Raw genomic sequence first — 23002 nt, forward strand, 5'->3', positions numbered from 1 at the left:
TTAAAGAAGATATACAACCAGAAGGAAAGGCCATACTTAAATTTGCAATGAATAAATTCTGTCTGAGATTAGCTTACCAGATAGCATGGTAGAAAAAGTTAAGAGTACAGTCTAAAAAATAATAAAAAATGATTTACACACAAATTCAATCAACTATGGCCCAGCTGGATTTATACTAGGAATTGTTCTGTTCAATATTAGAAAAAGTACAAACATGATAGATCATGTTAATAACAAGAACAACAAAAACAATATGATTTATCAGTGTACACCAAAACAGCTTTTGACAAAATATATTTCTTTTTAAAAAGCTAAAATATAAAGAATGATACCCACACATACATATATATGTACATATGCATATATATATATGTATCTGTGCATGAAAATGTGTGTGCATATCTATCCAAAAGTCAGTATTATAAATAATAGCAATCAAGTAGAAGCCTTTCCATTAAATTCAAGGGTACAGTAAAGATATCTATTGTTTCCATTATTAACATAATGCTAGAAATATTATCTATAGTGACAAGACAATAAAAATAAATATAGAGAATAAACATAGATAAAAAACCAGTATCACTTTTTTGCAGATGACATGATGAGAACCCTAGGGATATAATAAGAATTCATTGTAATAAATAATACTAGGTAATGTATCTGAGTGAGATGGTGCAGAGAATAGAATCTTACTTAGACCTAAAGGTAGAAGGATCTGAGTTCAAATCTGGATTCAGACACTTATTTCATTACCCATATGACCTGTGGCAAGTAACTTAATCTTTGTCTAACTTAGTTTCGTTATCTGTAAAATAAGAACAAAAATAATAGTTACAATCCACAGTTGTTGTGAGGATGAAAACATATATTTAAAGTGTGTTTTAAATGGTAAAATCTACATAAAACATTGATATTATTTTTGGTTATTGGTTATTATTATCTTTATCCACTTACATAATAATATCAACAAACCAGATATAAAATAAATCATTTATTACATATATTACATATTACATAATAATTTTCTATATGAATAAAACTGAGAACAATGAAAAAAAGAAATTCATTTAAAATACAAAATAAATAAAATATTTGAGATTCTTCCTATCAAGAGCTTCAGAAGAACTATACAATTCCAATATTAAATGCTGTTTATAGAAGTAAAGAAAGACCTAAAATAATTGTAGAAATATTAATTGTTCATGAATTGACCAAATAAATCAATATAACAATGATGTCAATCTAACTAAATCAATTTGCTGATTCAGGATTATTCCAATCAATTTACCAAAGGTTGGTTTTATAATATAAACCATATTTATAATATAAGAATAACAATGAAATTCATGTAAAAAGCAAAAGTTCAAGATGCATAAGGAAAATAATGAAAAGAAAGTGGGAAGGAAGGAGGACCATCACTACCAGATCTCGGAATATATTACAATGTAGTAATGATCAAAATGATTTGGTACTTGTTGGGGGTGGTGGGAACAATTGAAAGGATTAGTGGAACAGAACTGTTTTGGCACAAAAAAAAACAAATGGACTTGAAAGCCTGGTGTTGGACATACATCCTAATCATAGCTACTTGGAAACAATTCACAACTCAAGAAAAACTGCAAAGAAAAATAGATAGCAGTCTGGCAGAAATTATTTAGTCTAACACTTCACATCTACCTACCAGGATAAGCTCAAAATGAATGCATCACCTAGATTTCAAAAGTCATGTCATAAAATTATTAGATGTAATGAATTAACTTTCAGATCTAAGACTATGGAGAAGAACTCCAAAAATTACATGAACAATATTTATTATATAAAATTTGCAAGCATTCACAGAAAAAAAAAATCCAATTCAGCCAAGATTAAAAAATAAATAGTTAAGCAAGGAAAGAATTTGCAATAAGTTTCTTTTATATGATTCAAATTTTTGAAGATATTAGCCATTCTTCAACTGATAAATTGTCAATGAATATGAATACGCAGTTTTTTAGAAAAATCTAAGCTTTCTATAATCATAAAATGTCTCAAATCACTAGTAATTAAATAATTGTTAACAAACCTCAAAGGTTTCATTTCACATCAATGTTTGAAAACATTGCAAAAATATAAACAAACAATGCTGGAGGGCTTGTGGGAAAACAAGTGTATCCATGAAATATGGAGCTGTGAATTGATCCAACAATTCGTAGATATAATTTGAAACTCCCTCCCTCCAGATTACTAAACTCTGCCTTGAGATCACTAAACTCTGCACAATCTTTGACCTAACAATACCACTACCAGAGCTGCAAACCAAAGATCAAATAATGATGAAAATAATATATACACATACATGTAAATGTATATATATGTATGTCCAGATATATATGTGCATATATATATATATATATAAATTATAGTTTTGTCATATCAAAAAATTGAAAGATAATTAAGTACATATTCTTCACTCATAGTTGAATAAATTATGTCATATTAATATAATTAAATAACATTGTGTTGTCAAAAATGATTAAATATAGTTTGAGAGAAACCTGGAAAAACAAATAGGCAGGAAATAGATAGATAGATACATACATACATACATGTATGCATACATATATACATACATACAAACATACATATGTACATTTATAGGCAAGAGTGCCAGATAGTGTGATAAGCTGGGGAATTCAAATACAAGCAAGAAGAAAGTTAGCCACCAATCTAAAGAGCTTATGTTTTGATGAATAAAGGCAGCACATAAAAGGAAAGTCAATGTTTTCTTTGACAAGGTATATTTATTGGAAGGATTTTTAAAAATTCATTAGAATAGGAATTAGGAGGAAGAGAAAATATGAGGAGAGGGGAGAGAGAGAGAGAAAAAGAGAGACAGAGACAGACAGAGACAGAGACAGAGATACAAAGAGAGAGGAATAAATTATCCAAGTTTTAGAAAATGAAAAGAAGGTTGAACAGATTGTGTACATTTTTACTAACAGATTGATTGAAAATGGTCTTTAAAGGGAGGAGATATTCAGGTGACACAAAAGGAAGAACTTGTGAACAGTAAAAACTCTTCAACACTAGACCAAGTTACTAAAGAGGTAGAATGTCTTCTTTGAACATCAATATTCCATCAATCAAGAATATGTAAGTAAGTAATAAGTAACACTTGGATGTTATTCTTTTAGGTAAAAATTAGCTGAGCTTCCATTATCTTTGGTTCCACAAATTATTTTTTATAATAACTTACTTTCAGAACCATTTCCTCTTCAAACCTCTTCCCTCTTTATTTTAAATAGGGAATAAAGTGGATCAGTCATGTGAATATACAGATTTATCCTGATAGTAGAAATGCCAATGCTCTGTGGTTTACTTAAAACTTAACCCACAATCTCTCCAACATCGTTATAGCTTCTCCTGTTGAGTTTGTGACAAGTTCTTCTGATTTTTTTTCTGTTGTTCCTTTAAGTGTTGCCACTAGTCTGGCAATTGCCTTAGGCAGGCATGGCTGGACATCTACATTTTATTGCCAGGAATTAAGCTTTTTGATGATCATTCCAGCTGTTTTTTGTGTCCTATTGCTATTCAGCTGGCAAGTTACCCAGGAAATTCATAACTGGCCCTTTCAGATTGGCTGCCAGAGACCAGAGTTTTTGATGATTGTTCCAGCTGTTCATTTGTATCACTACTATGCACAATAGGGTAGTCTTCTTAGTTTTCCTCTGTATTGAAAATGATGAGTCTGATTTCACATTGGTATTATAATGATAAGAAAGTTATCTCAAGAACTTGACATTCCAAGGGAATTACTACATTATTATGTTTGAAGATTTCCTTTTTTATTGAATATTCAAAAGTTGAAAATTAAGATGTCTTAGGCATATCATTGATTGAAAGGCTTACTTTCTATATATAAAAAATAGAAAATGTACATAAATCTCATTTCAATTAAGTGCACATTTATTAAGCAATAACAATGCCCAAGGCATTATAATTGACCTTAAAATACAAAGACAAAAACTCTAACAGTATTTGCCCTTAAGGAGCTTATGGGACTGAGTGAAAAGAGTTGAAATTGATACAAATAAGGATATGGCAAGATTATTAGAGGAGGGAAAGAGCCTTAGCAACTCACAAAATCATAAAAGGTATCAATTAGGAGGGAATACATGAGTTGAATTGTAAAGAGAGATAAGAATTCTAAAAAAGCAAAAGTAAAGGGGGATTACATTCCAAGCCTGGACAATAGCATGGTAGTATTGCTATCTCTTGTGTGAATTCATTAAGTGAAAAGATGGATTTGTAAGACATGGGATCAACTAGGAGTGCAATTTGGCTAAAATGAAGAAGGAAAGTAATAAAAGCAACACTATGTTGTGGAATATTAGTTTGGAAAGTCAGATTGAGAAATGTGTATTTAGTCCTTATATCAGTAGGTCGTCAAAGAAGGGATTTGTACAGGAAACCAACATGTTCTGTCTTTTAGGATTATTTTGGGAGCTGTGTGAAGGATGATTTAAGGGGATTGGGAGGAAGTAAGGCCGACTGGAAGGTAAAAAAATGATTTAGAGCCTGAACTAGAATGTGTGGCTATATAGACAAAGAAGAGGACAAGATAAACCAAATATAGCTTACTTGGCAATTGACTGGTTATTGGTTATATTAACAACTTATCCAAAAAAATCAATTAAAGAGCAATTTCATTAAATAAAAATATGATTGGGTGTGATAATCGCGAATTTTAAAATCAGCAGTCAGGAACTCAGGTTAAAGGAAAATCTTCAATCTTTATTCTCTATGGAGGGGAAAGGGGATTAGCAATGTGAGCAGCCATGACAGGAACCCAGCCAGCAGTCTCTCTCTGCCTCTCTTCTTGCCCCTCTGCTTCCACCCACCAAAATTGTCATTTCTTATACAACACATCAGGACTTGCACAATGAGTGGGCAGGGGCCATTCTTTCTCCAAGCATATATATTAATAGAGTATGGTCCAATTACTATTTAGCCTCACATGCTTGGAACCTCAGTCCATCAACACGAGCTTCAGCCCTTTACAATTGAGTATAGTGCTCCAACACTTATCATGAATATACTCCATCCTATATTTTTAGACAATTTATTAATTTGTCATAATTTATCAGCTTGTTTTATCTCAGAAAAAAAAGCAAACAAAAAATTTAAGGGAATATACAGTAAAGTGTATCTATAAAATATGTGTCCATATACATAGCATGTGTTTTGTATGTATGTGTGTTAGTATGTTGATCAGTTGTGAATCTCATGGAAAAATCAAGTAAAATAGTGGTTAGAAAAAAAGAAAAAAAACTGATCCAATTACTCAGAGGAAACAAATCAATTATGTACATAAACAATTTTAGAGACAGGTATTTTTAAAAGCTCCTTGAAAGAAGAGACTGTTCTCCATTTTTGCTTTTGTATACTTAATGACTAGATGGTACTTTACCATAGTGGGCAATAAAATTTGTTAAACTAATTTTTAAGTTAATGTATGATCAAAAAGTTTCTGAACACTTTAATTTCCTATTAGATTGATATTGACTAAATGAATGAATTTAGTCAGTTTGCCAAAAGTTTTATTGAGTGGCCACTGTGGAAAATCAGAGCCAAAAGATCTTCTCAAAAGAGAAACAGGCAAGTACACCATACACAATCACTTTTAAAACAACAATTCTTTCTACATTACTTGGAAAGATGAGAGGATTCAAAGTTATTGTAGTATGAAGCAAGGTTGGGACTAAATAGAACAATGTAGCAGACAGATTAATAAGGATATATGAAGGAACAGATACTCAGATCATAGAATCAGAGAATCCTATTGTCAGTAGGGAACTATCAACTTCCAAAGCTAAACCTCCAACTAAAAAGTAAAACCACCTCTATGACTTTTCAGCAAAAGGTCATCTAACCCTCAAATGAACATCTCCAGTTATTATGGAACTTACAATTTCTCTGAGAAACCCAAGCATTTTCACATGGTTCAAGTTGTTAGAAAGTATAACTTTCAAACTGTTTTCAAAGACAGAGAATCCTGCAAATCAGAGACCATTTTTGTCAAAAGGGAGAGAGTATCCCTATCACATATTCCTGAAAAGAAAAAAAAAACCTGTAATAGAATACAGGAAATTTTAATGCAAATAGATTTAACATTAAAATCTATACTATTGAAAGGAAAGATCTATTCTTACAGCAACAACATATGTCATAATAATACTTACTATATTCTTAACAGGATTCTGGAATTTGCATTATAACTCTATTTCATGAGTTTATATCAGAGCTATAAACTTGCTGTAAGCTAAAATGTTAAAAGTAAATTTCATACCAGGTATGAATGTATATGTACATATCTGAATAAAATTTTAGGGGAAATCTCTCAATATTTGAGTGGTAAGATTTTGCTAAATTATTAACAGCCCCTTTTTTTTTTCTCTAAGCAGTGCTATAGCTGTCTCAGGTGAGTAGGATATATTCACCTTTCTATGTAGCTTAGTGGGTTTTATTTGCAAGCAGTTCAATAAACTTTTTTTTGACATTTTAATTCAAATGAGATTATTATTATAGTGACTCTTCTTCCCACCTCTCTCCTCTTTCTTCTCTCATTTCTTCCTTCTCTGTTTCCCCCTCTTCATCTAAAAACTGATGAAGCTAAAAGTTTTTTATTCATCTGTCACCATCTATGATCCATATAACTAGTAAATTATCACCACCTGTTACTCTCCTTAGCCCTTATTATTTTTCAGCATTAAATGACCCTTCCCCAGTCCTAGCTCCCAATCTCATACATTCACAATCTCATTAACTTTTCCCCCTCCATGTCCAGTGATAAGCATTATTGACATTCAGGTGAACAAACATTTATGCCTACTATATATTAAAAATGTGTTTGGTCTAAAGGATATGAGAGCAAAAAAAAAAAAAAAAAAAAAAAAAAAAGCAAAGCAATCCCTTTCTTCAAGAAACTAGCACTCTCTCATTCATCTACTCCTTTCTTCCAAAGTGACCTCTTGATTACCATTTCATAATGAATAGACTTCCCTTCATTCTGGACCTCTGATTATTATATTGGTTCATATACTTGTACTCACAGAGATTAGTTTCAAACAGAAGACACTATACCTTTTCCTGGCCATCCTTTCCCAAACTAGCTGTATGTACTTTCTTTCATATATACATCTCCCTGGTCTTGAAAGGGAAGTCGGAACATTCCTTGCTCCATACTTTCCTTATCCATTTGTTAACATCTTTCAGCTATGTTTGTTGCTTTGAAATTTAGTTAGAATTTTTCACCCAATACATGCCATAGTGACTATTTTCTAGCCCCCAAGTTGGTCCCTTTCCGTTTCCATGTAATTCCATGCTTATCTCATTGTTTTCTTATCTTCTCCTTCTCTTATAGTAGGGGATTTAAATATTTATGATGATGCTTCTTTAAGCACTCTAACATTCCAGTTTTTCAGTTTATTCAGAAATCATAATTCTTCTATTCCAATATATCCACAAATAATTATTACAAAATAGATTCTGTCATTACCCATAAGTATAATACTTCTATCATGAAAAATCCTGAAATATTCTATCATTTTATTTCTCCCCTCCTAAATTTAATCTTTACTCTATTGATGATAACTAATTTCTCTTCCTCTCAGTACATTCTTAGGGCCTTATACCACTACTGGTTTAGTTTTTCTTCTTTCCTAATCTCAATTCTGCATTTAAGAAGTTCAACTCAACACTGTTTTCAATATTTGAATCCCTCAACACCTTGTTCAATTTTCCTTCAACCACTTTCAACCTCCAATTCTGGACTACTCCCATCATCCACTTCTTTTTCTCTTAACTCAAATGCTACTGAAGTTAGAGGATGTCATACAACCAAAGTCTTTGAATGCACTGCAAGTTTATGCTATATCACTTCAATTGAACTTTCACTGAAGTAAGGCCTTTTACTTCACCCCAATTCCCTCCCTCTCCCATGTCCCACAAAAATGAATGCAAATTTCCCTTCTTAAATCTTCCACCCCTCCTCCTAATATCATCCTCTGAAGATTTTGAAGACTTTGACTTTGCCTGAAGACTTTGCCTCTTACTTTACAATAAAATCAAAATTGCTTGCTACAAGCTCCTTTTTCCCCCTTCATCTCAAAATGTCTTCACATCATCATGCACTCTCCTTTCCTTCCCAGAATCTGACACTGAAGTAGCTTTTACCCTGCCAAAGCCAATCCTGCTACAAGTAGTTTTCATTCCATCTGTTTTCCCTCATAACTTTCCCCTTCAATCATTCTTTCTTTCCAATCTTCAATATTTTGGTTAATCGTCTAATATCTTTAAACATGTCCAAGTCTTTCCAGCCCTTAAAATATATTCAGTAAACCCTACCAACTTGAAGCTATTTCCTTATATGTTTTCTATCTTTCTTTGTCCTAGAAAAATCTGCCTATACTTGCCTACTCTTACCCATTCCTCAAATCTTTGTAATCTTTCTTTCAAGCATATCACTTAATATAAATCAATACTTCTGAAATTACAAATAATCTCAATTGCATAATTTTCTTTTCTTTTCTCAGTCCTCATCTTTTTCCACTTCTCTGTTTCATTTGACATTATCAGTCACATTCTATTCCTGGATAATCTCTTTTCCATGAGTTTTCAAGCAGACTCTATAAGTTATTCTCCAACTTCTTTGACTCTTCTTTCTTGAGCACTGTTGCTGCTCATTATCCATATCATGGTCACTAACTGTATATCGACCATTAGCTTCTTTCATGGATTTTCTTCTCATGGTGACTATCTTAGTGAGTTCATAATTCCCATGAGTTTAATTGTTATCTCTATGCAAATGACTATATTTCTAGGTCATGTCTTCTATTCTAAGTTCTATTCACATACCACAAACTAGGCACTGATCATTTCAAACAAAATATCCTGTTATCTCAAACTACACATGACCAAATAAGGACTCAATATCACACCCTCAAAATGATTCCTCTATCAAAATTTCCTATGTATGTTGTGGACATCAACATTTTTCAGACTTTCAGGTTCATATCTAGCATAATTCTCATCTGTATTTTTCTTCTTACCATACATACAATCAATTACCAAATCTCATCATTTAGATCAGTTCTCTTATATCAGAAGCCTTCTATTTATTTCAATAGGCTGCCAATTTGTTTCCCTGCCTCATGTCTCTCCCTGTTATAATTCATACTCCACATAATTGCTAAAGAGATTTCTTTGGTCCAGACTTCACCATGTCATTCCCTAGTCAATAAATTTCAGGGATTCACATGCTTCAGTATAGTCAGGAGACGAGGTAGACTCCAGCTTAGGGAACCACTACCTCCTTCAATTCAGCCCCAGACATACAGTCAATTTCCAGTGGCCAGATTTCTATAAGATTCACTGAATAATGGGGTTAACATGGAAATACATTATCATTATCAGGATACTCCTTATACCATCACTAGGACCCTGGATTATCACCAAATAATCTGTCAGACCCTGATGGCCTTTGGTACCACCAAAATACTCCCTACCACAATACCTCAGTGTAGCACTAGACTGAAAGGTCCTCTACGGGCCTCATTGCAACATCAGTAGAGAAGCAAATAACCAACTAGGACCTGTACTCCCTGGCACAAAAAGCTTGAGTTAGGGCCCTTTCAGTCCCAGAGCCAAAATTTAAATTTAAAAGAAAGTAAAAAAGCCAAAAAGCTTAGCAAAACAAAAACAAACAAAACAAAACTTAACAAAACAAAAAACAGAAAACAAATATGACCATAGAATGTTACTATGGTGACAGCAAAGATCAAGACACAAATTTTGTGGAGGAAAACAATGGCAAAACACCTGTGGCTAAAATCCCAAAGAAAAACAAGAAATGGTCTTAGACTCAGAAAGAATTTATGGAGGAACTTCAAAAAGTAACCTAAAAATCATATAAGGGAGATAGAAGAAAGAAAGAAATTAGAATAATAGGAAAAAATTATGGAAAAAAAAAGTCAATAGCGTGGAAAAAGAAAACAATTTAAAAAGTGGAATTGGCTAAATGTGAAAGGAGATACAAAAATTCCCTGAAGGAAAATAATTCCTTTAAAAGTAAATTAGCCAAATTGCGGGGGAGGGGGAGGAGTAAAAAAAAGCTAATTAAGGAAAATAACTTCTTAAAAGTTAGACTTGGGGAAGTTAAAGGTAATACTTTTAAAAGACATCAAGAATCAATCCAGCAAATTCAAAAGAATAAAAATATAGATGAAAATGTAAAATATCATGAGGAAAATAACTGATCTGGAAAATAGATCCAGGAAAGAGAACATCAGAAGCATTGGACTATTTGAAAGGCATAATCAAAAGGAGAATAGCAACTTTCAGGAAATTAATTTTCAATGAAAACTACCTTGATATCCTAGAACCAGAGGGCAAAATAACCATGGAAACACTTTACTGATGATGGTACACTCAGAGAATTGTAGAGAATCAAATAACTTGAAAAAATGAATAAAAAAGTTGTAGGATATAAAATAAATGTACACAAATCATCAACATTTCTACATGTTACCAACAAAGCTCAGCACAATGAGATAGAAAGAGAATTTCCATTTGTAGACATGATAAAATATTTAGGTCATCTATCTGCCAAGAATAACCTAGGAACTATATGAATACAATGACAAAACACTTTTCACATGAATGAAATCATATGTAAACAATTGGGAAAATATCAATTTCTCATAGATAGGCTGAACTAATGAAATAAAATTGGCAATTTTACCTAGTCTATTTATTCTATGCCATACCAATCAAGCTGCCAAAAAATTATTTTGTAAAGCTAGAAAAATTAACAAAATTCATATTAAAAAAGAAAAGGTCAAGAATATCAAGGGAAATAGTATATGTGGGATGGGGGGGGGGGGGGAATGCAATGGACAATGACTGTAAAGTCCAGGCTAGCTCCCTGGAGGCCTCAGAATCAGCCAGAGTCAGGATAAGCAAAGTCCTTGGTCTTTAGGGGAAGAAGTGAAGGTGGTGGACAAAACTGCCAGGAGTCTTGCTAAGGATCCTTCATTGATTCTAGAGTCCAGAATCTCCAAGAATCTCCACACTTAGGAGAATTCCTTATCCTGGACAAGGAGAAAACCTCCTTGTCCTGAGGTCAAGTGAAATTCTCTCATCTCTCTCACTCTACCCCCTAATCCTTACCTACAATTCTCTTAGCCCCAAGCACTGAGCATCAACTGTGAGAAGAGAAATTCCAAGCATATGCTAAGAGAGTTATTGTCCAATAGGTAATTAGCCTTAAGGGCTCAGCTGTCTGATTCAAGCACACCTTTTAAGAATTTCAGCCCTTTACATATATAAAACCATGAATGTCTATTATGAATAATATCTTTCAAAATTATGTATTAAATTTAACCTGATATAACAACAACACTGCCCTGCTTTCTGTGATTCCTAATGAATTTCCAACTGTTTTATTCTTGTATATTTATGTAAATGTTGCATTGATTTTTTTCTCCTGAGATCACCCTTTTCATCTTTTGAGAAAAATAATTATGTTAATTTCATTACATAATGGTTAAGTGCTGTACTTGAAATAAGAAAGAATTAAGTTTGAATCAAGCTTTGGCTCTTATTGCATGATCCTGGGCATCACTTAACCTATCTCAGCTTCACTTTCTTCATATGTAAAATGGGAATAAAATAATGGCTCTCATCCTAAAGGCTCTAAAGTTCAAATGATATACATGTTATGATGATGATAATCATCATCCTCATCATCCTCATCATGCTCATCATTATTTTATATGAAAAGGACTTCTGAAATAGTAAATAAAGATCCAGTCCTCAATAAAGGAATTTCTATCCTTGACACTAATTGTATTATGTTAGATAAGGTACTTAATTTCTTAGGATTGTTAGCCTGGTAGGTACCCAGTAGATTCTTAGGTAGAAAGAATTTAAAAGTTTTCTAAAGCAATGGAACCATCAATAACTATCTTTAGCTCTACATTCCAACATAGTGGTTTGGTTAGCTAACTCTCCAACTGAAGGGCACTCACCTTGTTTTCAGTAATTTGATGTAACAAAAATTGCTACTCTGAATATTTTTGGGCATATGACAATGAATGACCTGTCAAAAAGTATGCAATATTTAGAACAAATTCTAGAAACAATTAAAAAATACTTGAAAGCAAAAGACAATGGGGTAGCATAACAAAATTTCTGAGAAGAGAGTACTCTTTAAAGAAACAAAATTCAGAATATATCTGTTTAAGATGGAAAAGAAATATTAATTAACTGATCTTATAATTTTAAATTAGAAAAACATTCAATATATATAAACATTTGGACATTTAAAAAGAAATACCTGAAATCCACATAATTGTAGAGTACCAAAATAATCATCCTATAGCAGAAAATATTTGGAAGTTTACAAAGCATTTTACACATACTTTCTTAAGTGATTATCACAACAACTCTGTGAAGTATCAGTATTAATCCCATTTTACTAAGTCTTAGAGAGGCTGGACAGTCATACAACTGGTATAATCTAAGGCATGATTTGTTCTCTTACCTTCAAGTTCCCTGCTTCATCCAAAATATCAAATGTTTGCTAGTTGAATAAAGTCACTTTAAAAAAATGTTAACAGAATTGTTAAACCATTTTGCAAAGTGATAAAAAAGTGGGAAGGGAATAAATTCCCCCCCAAAAAAAAATTATAACCAAGTCAAATCAGGCATTATACTTTTAAAAATCACAATCCACTATTTGCAATTATATTTTAGCAAGACCAATACTTTTTAAAAAACATCATTTCAAAAATATGCATACTCAAATGAACAGAAGAAGAAATAGAAATCTTGTTCATCACTAGCACAGACAATGAAGCTGAATAATATATAGAAGAATCACAAAAGGAAATAATAAAATGCAATCCAGGTTGAATTTACAAATGAATGATATAAAATGATTAAGGTAGCATTAAAATCAATAATATGCAATTTCTTATAAAATTTGAGAAGACTAATTCTAGCAAGTTCCTTTAATAAAATGAATGTAGTCCTAATACTTAAGACAAGGAACAACAGAAAAAATCATCATCACTAAGCAAGATTTTTAAATAGAATTCTAACAAAGAAACTGTGTGTTTCATGTATGTATATATAAATGTACCCACTCATATATATACATATATATGAATATATATATAATATATACCTATATAATATTCAGATATATCAATTTACAAAAAAGATATACATGAACACATGTCTACATATATTATGTATATACCATATGGATCACCATGACTAAACTGAATTCACATAAGGGATAAAATTATAGTCTAAAATTGTGAAAACAATTAAAATGATTTTTAAATACCTACATTACATGATTATATCAAAATTCATAGGAAAGACTTTTGATAAAAATTGATAAATTTATGCTTATTATTTAATTATGACAATATAAAGGAAAAGTGATGTTACTGCTTGAGCAAATGTATAGATTTAGGAATTTCTTATTTATATGTTTAATATTTCTCCAATTACATTTAAAACAATTTTTTTACATTTAAAATTTTTGAATTCTTGATTCTTTCTCTTTTCCCTACCCCCAGGTAAGAAACCACATGAGGGGGCAGAGCCAAGATGGCGGAGAGGACACACACTTCATTCTGAGCTCACTTTTATCCTCACTTACTAATTACTTAATTCAGCCTCACAAATAGTGCTTGACTGGTAAAATCCATGAATATTGGGAATACAACAAATTACCAGCTGAAGATAACTTGGAAGATCACTAGAAAAAGTCTGTCTTGATCAGGTGGGAAGAGGCCAATGCAGGCAGGGAGGCAGAACACAGAGGCTAGCCCATACTGAGCAGAAGGGGGTGGGGGGAGGAGCAGTCTCCAGGGGTGGAGAATTTGCAGGGAGGACTCTACCATAGGTTGGCTGCTCTGCTTTTGGTTGAAAGGCATTAGATCAGCAGAGAAGTTACATAAATGCTAAAAGTGGAGAATACTCCCAAATCCCAGAGTTTAACAGGACCTGGCCACACCTACCCTACAACCAGAGTAACTCAGCACAATCACAGTGCAGTTCCGCAGCTGGGCAGTTGCAGTCCACAGCATGGGGCTCTGCCCAGGGCAGTGACACTTCCACTGCTCAGCCATGATGATCTGCACAGCACGGCTCTTCCCAAAGGCAATAGTATTTCCACTGTGTGGGGCTCCTCCCAGGGCAGTAGTATTTCCAGCACAGTGGGGCAATCTGTGCTGGACAGTCTCCCATGTCACACAATCAATTCCAGAGTTCTTAAAAGAGACCTTTGATAGTGTTCTTGCTTTTTCTGACCATCAGGTGAATGCTTGCTCTGGGTGAATTCTCCATAAAATGGCCTTTTTGGCAAGTAGACATTTAGTATTCAAACAACATGGCTGGCCATTGAAGTTGTGCTCTCTGCTTAGAGTTTGCAGTCAGTTGAAGAAAGGACCTTAGTGTTCATTACCTTATATGGCCACTTGATCTTCAAAATCTTCCTAAGAAAATTTAAATGGAAGCAATTAAGCTTCATGGAATGGTATTTATATATTGTTCCAATTTCACAGCCTCACACCAATAAAGTCAGCTTAATGATTCTATAGACCTTCAGTTTGGTAGTCAGTCTAATACCTATCTCCCACACTTTCTTTCAGAGCCTCCCAAACACTAAGGTAGCTCTTACTATTCATGCATCAACATCATTATTAATCAACATCCCTGGAAAAAATCTGACAAGGTAAGTGAACTTATCCACAGTATTCAAAACTTCTCCATTTGCTGTAATCATTGGTTTCACATATGGATGGTGTGGTGCTGGCTGATGAAGCACCTGTGTTTTCTTGTTATTAATTGTAAGACCAAAATGAGCATAAGCAGCAGGAAATCAAACCCTACTTTGCTGCAACTCAGCTTCAGAGACTGCAATGAGTGCCCAATTATCTACAAACAACAACAGCAGAAACCATGCACCAACAGTTCCTCCATGTTGGTTTTGGTTTGTAGGCTTTTCAAGTTGAAGAATTTATCATCAGTATGGTAGCTGACATTAATGCGACATTCATCCTCATAGAAGGTATCCTTCTATGAGGAAGGTATTTAATTTAACAACAGGACTAAAAAAAGTCATGCTAAAAAGGATAGGAACAAGCACACAGCTTTGTTTCATTCCACTGGTGAATGGGAAAGCCTGAGAACATTGTAGCCAGACAAGCATGTTACTGTGAAGTTGACATGTAATATTGATGAACTTCTCTAGGCAACCAAATTTTGACTTAATTTTTCTTAAGCCTTAATGACCGACAGTATCAAAGACCTTAGACAGATCTACAAACACTGTATACAGATCTTTGTTCTGATTATGGCATTTCTCCTAGAGCTGTTGAGCATCAAATGCTATTGTAATTGTTCCAGCAGCATTTTGAGAAGCCATCCTGGCTCTCAGGTAGATATCCAACTTCCATGTAAAGGAGCAGCCTATCATGGAGGATTTGGGCAAGAATCTTGCTAGCAATGACTAAGAGTCTCCCCCAACCCAGTGGTGTTCACAGGACAATCTATTTTCTTTGCCTTTACAGATATGGACAATGGAAACCTTCTTGGGATAACCTCTTCTTTTCATATAATCCAGAAAATATTAGTCAGTTTTTTCTGCATCATTAACATTTTTCTATTACCTTCTTATTTTTAAATTTATTTTATTTAAAAAACAAAAGAAAAAAAACAGAAAAGGAAAACAAAACAAAATAAAACAAAACAGAACATTGTCATGTGCCCAGCAGAACATCAGGGAGGATTCAAAATATTTAATAATAAATTAAATAAAATATATTCAATTCAAGAAAGGATATATAGTAGGAAAAGAAATTATATTCATGAGTGTCCAACTTTATTTCCATGTAGGTTGTTCTTTTATTCTCTGCTGTGCAGTTTTCTTTTACTTTATTGTTTCCCCCCTTCCTTTCATCCCCAACAGGCTATAGTTAAAGGCTGCCACCCTCTAATCCCCCTATCCTCACCCCCCCCACATACACACACACACACACACACACACACATACACACACACCCCTACCTTTCCTATCTCTGCTAACTCTTTGGCATGTTTCTGCTCCCTAACTTGTCTTGGCATTACTTAACTTATCCCCAACCATACATCCCTCCCTTGTCTTCTTCCCTTACCTTTTACTTCCCCCCTCTTCCATCCCTCCCCCCTTATTTTTAATAGATTTTGGAGGGTGCTATACCTTTCATGGTATATATGTAATGTTGCTTTTTTAATCTATTTCTGTTGTGAGAGTTTTCAGAACCACAAGCCCTCCTCCCCCTACTAATACCTCTATATCTATTCTTCCTCTGTACCTCATTTATATAACATAATTACTATCTTATCTTAACTCTGCCCCAATATTTCTTTTGAGCTGCCCTATTGCTGATGTCAATCTTAAATACATGGTATACACTTCTGTGTAAAAAAAAAAAACAATTTATCTATGTTGTTTTTTTAAATTAATCTTTAATATTGACTTTTATACATTAAATTTTCTATTGAGATAGGGTTTGGTTGGTAGAAAATCTGCAAGTTCATTGAATATCCCTTTTTTTTTTTGTTGTTCAATATTAAAGATAATTTTGCTACATATATTTTTGGCCACGACTTTTTTTTTTTATTGTTGGTAGATATGATTCCAAGACCTCAGCTCTTTTATGGTGGCTGCTGTTAAGTTCTACACAATTCTAGATTCAGCATATTTGAATTGGATCTTTATTAATTTCTTACAATTTTTTTCTTTTGATGTGGGGATTTTGAAATTTGGCAATAATATTCCTATGTCTTTTCCACAAAAGATCTCTTTGGAGTGGTGATTGATGGATTTTTTTCTATTTTTGCTTTCCCCTTCTTTTCTATCACTACAGGAATTTTTTTTTTGGATTATTTCTTGCATTATTGTGTCAAAGTTCTATTTTTGGTCACAATTTTCAGATAGTCCAATTATTCTTAAATTTTTTCTCTTCTTGATCTGTTCTACAGATCTGTTGTTTTTCTTATAAGATGTTTCACATTCTGTTCTTTTTTATTCTTTCTATTCTGTTTTGTTATTTCTTGGTCTCTTATAGCTTCACTGGATTTCCCTTGTCCAATTCAAATTTTCAAGGAATTATTTTTATCTTTGACATTGTATCTCCATTTCTAGTTGGTTAACTCTTTTCATAATCTTGTTTTTCTTGGATTTTTCAAGGTCTCCTCAATATCTCTCATTTAATTTTTAAATTCTTTTTTGAATTGTATAAATTCTCTTTGGGGAGGGAGCCATTTAATGTTATTCTTTGGGGTAGAAGATTTTTGTTTGTTTGTTTGTTTGTTTTTACTTCAGTGTCCTATTCTGAAGATGAACTCTGTTCTTTCCTGTTCCCATAGCAAGTTTCTTTGGTTGGGTTCTTTCTTTGCCAATTCATTTTTTTTAATGAGAAGTATTAGGGTAAGCAACTCTAATAATGGGATGGGGAGATTGTGCATCTATCTTCACTTCAGCTCTCCCCTCTGACCTGGAGCCCCAAACCAAAAGCTCCATCCTCCTAAAAGTACCCATAGCCAGCAGTGTCCCTGTCCCACATCATGTGCATTCATCAGGTGTACTGGTTTCTTCTCACCCACAGATTCTGCAGCACAATTGTGCCTGATGTTCCTAATCAGTCAAAGTTCAGCTTGGTCTTCTTGGACTCAGACCCAGATGCAGTATGAGAAGTGAAAGTTTCTGTGGTTTCTGCTGAGGCTCTAGCCAAATGCAGCTCACCCCAGGGATTCCCAGTTTTTTTGTGGAGATAACCTGGAGGTATTTGTATTTCATACTTGTTAATCCCCAGTTTGGGGTCTTTCTTCAGATCTTTTTGGATTGTATCAATCTACTACAAGTCTTCTTGATTTTTCACTGTCTATATTTTCCCTGAGTCAAAAATGTATTCTCTTTGTGGGGAAAATTTGGAGAGCTTGAAATTTAATGTTCTACCCTGCCATTTTTCTAGAATACACCCCATGTCAGGTTTTGTGTGAGCAATGGACAGACATTTTATACATCTCAGCCAGAATAAAATCAGCAACAGGTGCTTTGCCAGGTGAAAGGAGCTTAATGGTATTCAAAAATTATTTTTCAATTAAAACTTCAGGTAGAGGAGATTGACTTCAACTGAGGTAAATGGAAAGTGGTTTAAACATTGATTGATGATGATCTGTTGAGGACAGTTTGGAAGTGTTCCTCTCTCTAGGATCATGTCTTTATCACTTTTCAATGTGACTTCATCAGCACTGAGTAGCTGAGATGAAATATAGGTCTTTGGCTCATAAATAACCTTCAGGGCAACAAAAAATGCTTTGGATTGTAACTATGAGCATAAAACTAAATCTCATTAGCCTTACTAAGCTAAGAATAAGCCTTACTTATAATTTACTTTGGATGGAATTAAGTGCTACCATGTAGGGATGTATGAACCATCCTACTGGTATACCCCATGGAATACTTGTTTTTCATTTAGTAGTGTCTGAATATCTCCATCAATTTTGTCAGGCCAGTCTTAATATTTGTAAGTGTTCTGACTCAAATGAGCAAATACAGCATTGGGCACCAAATCTCTGAAAGCTGCCCACTCCTTTATTTGATATCAATTCTTCTGGTAGTGAATTTGCCTTGAGGTTGTTGTTTTTGTTGAATTGACTATTTATTTTGAAGAGGATAAGTCTATGATCAGTCCAGCATTTTGCTCCACACATCGTCTTCCTCAATCTCATATCCTGTCTGTCTCTTTTCCTATAATCACATAGTCAGTCACATGTTAATGTTTGCTGCAAGTATACAATCATGGAATTCATTGCATTTAGATAAATGGAATACAGAATTGGTGATGAGGCCATGAAATTCACATCTTTGGTAGTGATCATTGCTTTTGCTCTTTCTGACTCCATTCCTTTCAAGGCTTCCCTGCCATATCTAGTAGTCTGAACCTAGCATTAAAGTCACCCAAAATGACTTTGGTTGATAGCTAGATTATTATGGCAGAAGTTATTAAAATAATAATATTTGATTGTTTGAACTCACTAAATCAGAAGCAATGCTGAAATGAGACTTTGGAATGGGATGTCATTGTAGCTTTTATGGAGAGAATTGAAAAACTATGAAAAAGGTCTATTTTGCCTTTAATATTTCAGAAACAAGGCAGAGTTATGCTTCTAGAATGGCAACAGCCAAGTTTTGTCTATGAAATTCTATGTACTTGCTTAACTTGTCAAAAACAATCATCCATTCCTGGTTGTGTGTGTGTGTGTGTGTGTGTGTGTGTGTGTGTGCCTGAGTGCATGCACATACATTTGCATGTGTACTTCAATCTTGTGGGCAGCATTTCCCTTTTTTTCTCCTACATTTTTATTGATATTTCTTGTTCTCACATTGGCTAGATTTCCTTCTACATCCTTCTCTAGGCAGAGATCCAACCCTTTTAACAACATCAAAAAATATTCAAAAAAGAACAAGAGAAAAAATCAGTTATCGATACATCAAAAAAACCTCCAACATATAAAATGTACCACAATCATACACCCATCCCAATTTGCAAAGATAGGGAAGAGAGATGGTGGGTAGAACATTTTCAAATTCAAACTAATATAGAAGGGACATTTTTTTCCAGAATTTCCTATCCCTTCTTACCCCAACCTAAAATGCAAGTATTTCAAGAGAGCCTGCAAAAATACAAAAGAAAAAGGAGTATCATTCTGAATGTCATAGCATTTCTGATTTTTGTTATATTCATGTAAACAGGTTAATAGTCATATACTAGGGACAGAACTGTCTATCATTTAGACTTGACTTCTGAATCTTGTTAACTAACTCTTGGGGGGGGAAATGGTTATATGCTCATAAAGAACTACATTGCACAGATAAGGGCATTGAGCTGAGGGAATTCCACCAAAGGTGATGATAATAAACTTTTGTTTCTTCTAGAAGGTTCTGGCAAGCTCAATCCCATCAAATAAAGGAAGGCTCACTAAAAGTTTTCTCTCACCTTTTAAACAACCCCCAAATTCATCAGTTTTCATGAAACAGTCTGGGAATATTAAGTATTGACTAGTCTTATTTTTTTTTCTCCTCAAAGCAACATACCTTCTGCCTTTCAATTGTCAGCACTTAGTAGTAAGGATCTGTTGTTTGTCTGGTACAGATCATCTTTGGGGCATTGCTGTGTTCATTTATAGCACTTTATATAGACCAGCCTTACTGAAATGAATACACTGGTGTGGTGTGGGAAGTAACATATCCCAGATCTGACATACTTAGTACAGCTTCAGACTTCAAGAACTGACGAGAATTCCTCCCCTTCCATGTCTCCCAGAGCAGGGAAACATAATGAAGTTTATGCTATGCAACATATAAAATCCTCTAACTACAACACACAATGACTATCATTGTCAGCAAGAGATACTTTTCATAATGAGAATAAAATAATTTTTCTTTGTGCCATTTACATGGTGGACAAAGGGAACCAAATAGGACATTAGTTACTTAAATGCTTTTATAAGGGCCAGTGCTTTAAAGGATGCTAATAATGAAAAAAGCTTTTCCTGGGTTTGATTCCTTTAGATTTGTGATGTTAACATAAAGGATAACATTTATGCCTTATATACTCTTCTCTTCTTTATCTTTACAAAGAGTCTTTTCCTTTGAAAAACTATTCTTTCCAGAATAACCTCTTCAAGAACATTTAGTTATTATTATTAGAAATTGTTATAGTAATAAATTATATTTTAAACATTTTATTAAATGTAATTCTCATGTACTTAAAATAAATTGCAAAGCCGGCTATTTTCATGCTATTTAATATATATGGTATGACACAATGTGCTTTTAATATATTTAATGTTATATGCTTTAAAAATGTAAGTGTGCTGTACTTTTATGAAACTTACTTTATATTCCTCTCTATATGGAAAATGTATTACTTTTTAATATGGGTTCATTGTAGAGTGCCATTAGGAAATAGAGCATGGTGCTTAAAAGTGGTAACTTTCAGAATTTAAGTACATTAAATGTGGGGGGAGGGGAAGAAACTGCATTATAGTAACATCACGCATCTAATTGAAACTGACAAAAGCAAGGGGAGAAATCTCCCATTGACATTGTAATGGCACTTGCATTTGCACTGACATCATAACAGTTCTAATGCAAGCAGATGAGACACTTCCACTGACAAAAAAAAGACTTCCTCCTGACATCCTGTCGGTTCCTTCATTTCTTTGGACATGCTATCACTGTCATTCAAGATAAAGATAAAAATATTATGAAAAACATCTTCAGTCCATGCTTATTAGATACTTTCCAAAGTTGAAATAAGGTGGCTGTCCTCAAAAACTCCTTCCTCAGGACATCAAGAAGGTACTGTGAGAGTTTTAAAAGATCGCTATAATATTCATTTCCCAAGCATTTAGAACAGTTAATTAAAAATGATTATTTTCAGAAATTTTTCTTAGATAGTCTTTCAGGTAAGAATGGGTTACAAGGTCATTTTTTGGAAAAGCAAATCATCCAAAATATTAGGACATCATGAAGTGAAATAAATCAAAGATGTCTTTGGTTAAGTGGACCTAAAAAGAGACAAAGAATCCATGTCTGCTTCCATAGAGAACCTGTAGCTTTATTTACAAATGTAAAATTAAACAGGGAATAATTCAGAATGAAATGACACTTTGACCTGGATTATCATCTCCATAATATTAAAGGAATATTTTTTCTTTCCATTTTCTAAACAATCAAATCACTTTAATATATATAGACGGGCACAACTGTTATCTTTGTTTATTTAGTCCATACGAGAATAAGGGAGGAAGAAGGTAATAATTCATGCTGGACCCTCAGTTTCTGGTCTGGAATCTGCCACTAATATAAAGTGAGGCTACACATTATTTATTTCCCTTCTCTTTGTCTCTTCTTCCTTACCTGTAAAGGGAAAGTTTGTTATATTATTTCTAAGGTCTCTCAAGATATGATTCTCTGATCATCTTTCTTCAAGAATTATGCAGAAATAAAAAAGAACTCAGAAGTTTCCAGAAACCAAATTAATAAGGGTTCATCATTGCAATAGTTGATGTCTAATAATGCAGAGGAGGAAGAAATCTTATCTACCCTGCTAATTTAGATAATGTCCTTCTTATAAAAGAGAAATATTTCATGATGAATTTAAAAGGTAATATATTTCTTTTCATTGTTAAATCATTATTGTCTAAAATCTTTACTCCTTTAAAAAACAGCATAATATGTCTCATAATTTAAGCATATGTAATTCTCACTAGAAAAACTATTTTAGAAATTGGAGTAGATCAATATCAGAGCCTCTTACATTTGTAGACATTCTTTAAGCTCTGGAAGGCACACTTTATTGGACTACAGTAATAATTTTCTTATTGGGGCAGCTAGGTGGCACAGTGGATAGAGCACCAGTCCTGAAGTCAGGAAGACCTGAGTTCAAATCAGGGCTCAGATACTTAATACTTCCTAGGTGTGTGACCCTGGACAAGTGATTTAAGCCCAAATTTGAGCAAAATAAATAAATACATAAATAATGCTCTTATTGAGAAAAATATTAAACTAAATATCATGATTATCTTTAGCCAATCAGTATGCTTGGCAGAGAGATCAACTAACAGAAGAATTCAGGGGAAAAGTAGCATTTGTCATGCATGTTCCACATGATAACATGGCTTTGAAGGGATACTGTTTTGATAAGTACTGGCCTATCTTGTTGACAGGGAATAAGAAATGAGGCGTGGGAGCAAATCTACCTTGAGATTAAGAGTCAGAATTCCAGAAAAAAGGTCTACAAGTGAAGAAGTTCATTTCCCATCAGTTCAAGTATTTTCCTGGTTAAGGTACAATGTTAATGCACCCACCCTCACCTCCCACACTTATTGA

The sequence above is a fragment of the Sarcophilus harrisii genome, chromosome 1, assembly GCF_902635505.1.
Source record: "Sarcophilus harrisii chromosome 1, mSarHar1.11, whole genome shotgun sequence".
NCBI lineage: Eukaryota > Metazoa > Chordata > Mammalia > Dasyuromorphia > Dasyuridae > Sarcophilus > Sarcophilus harrisii.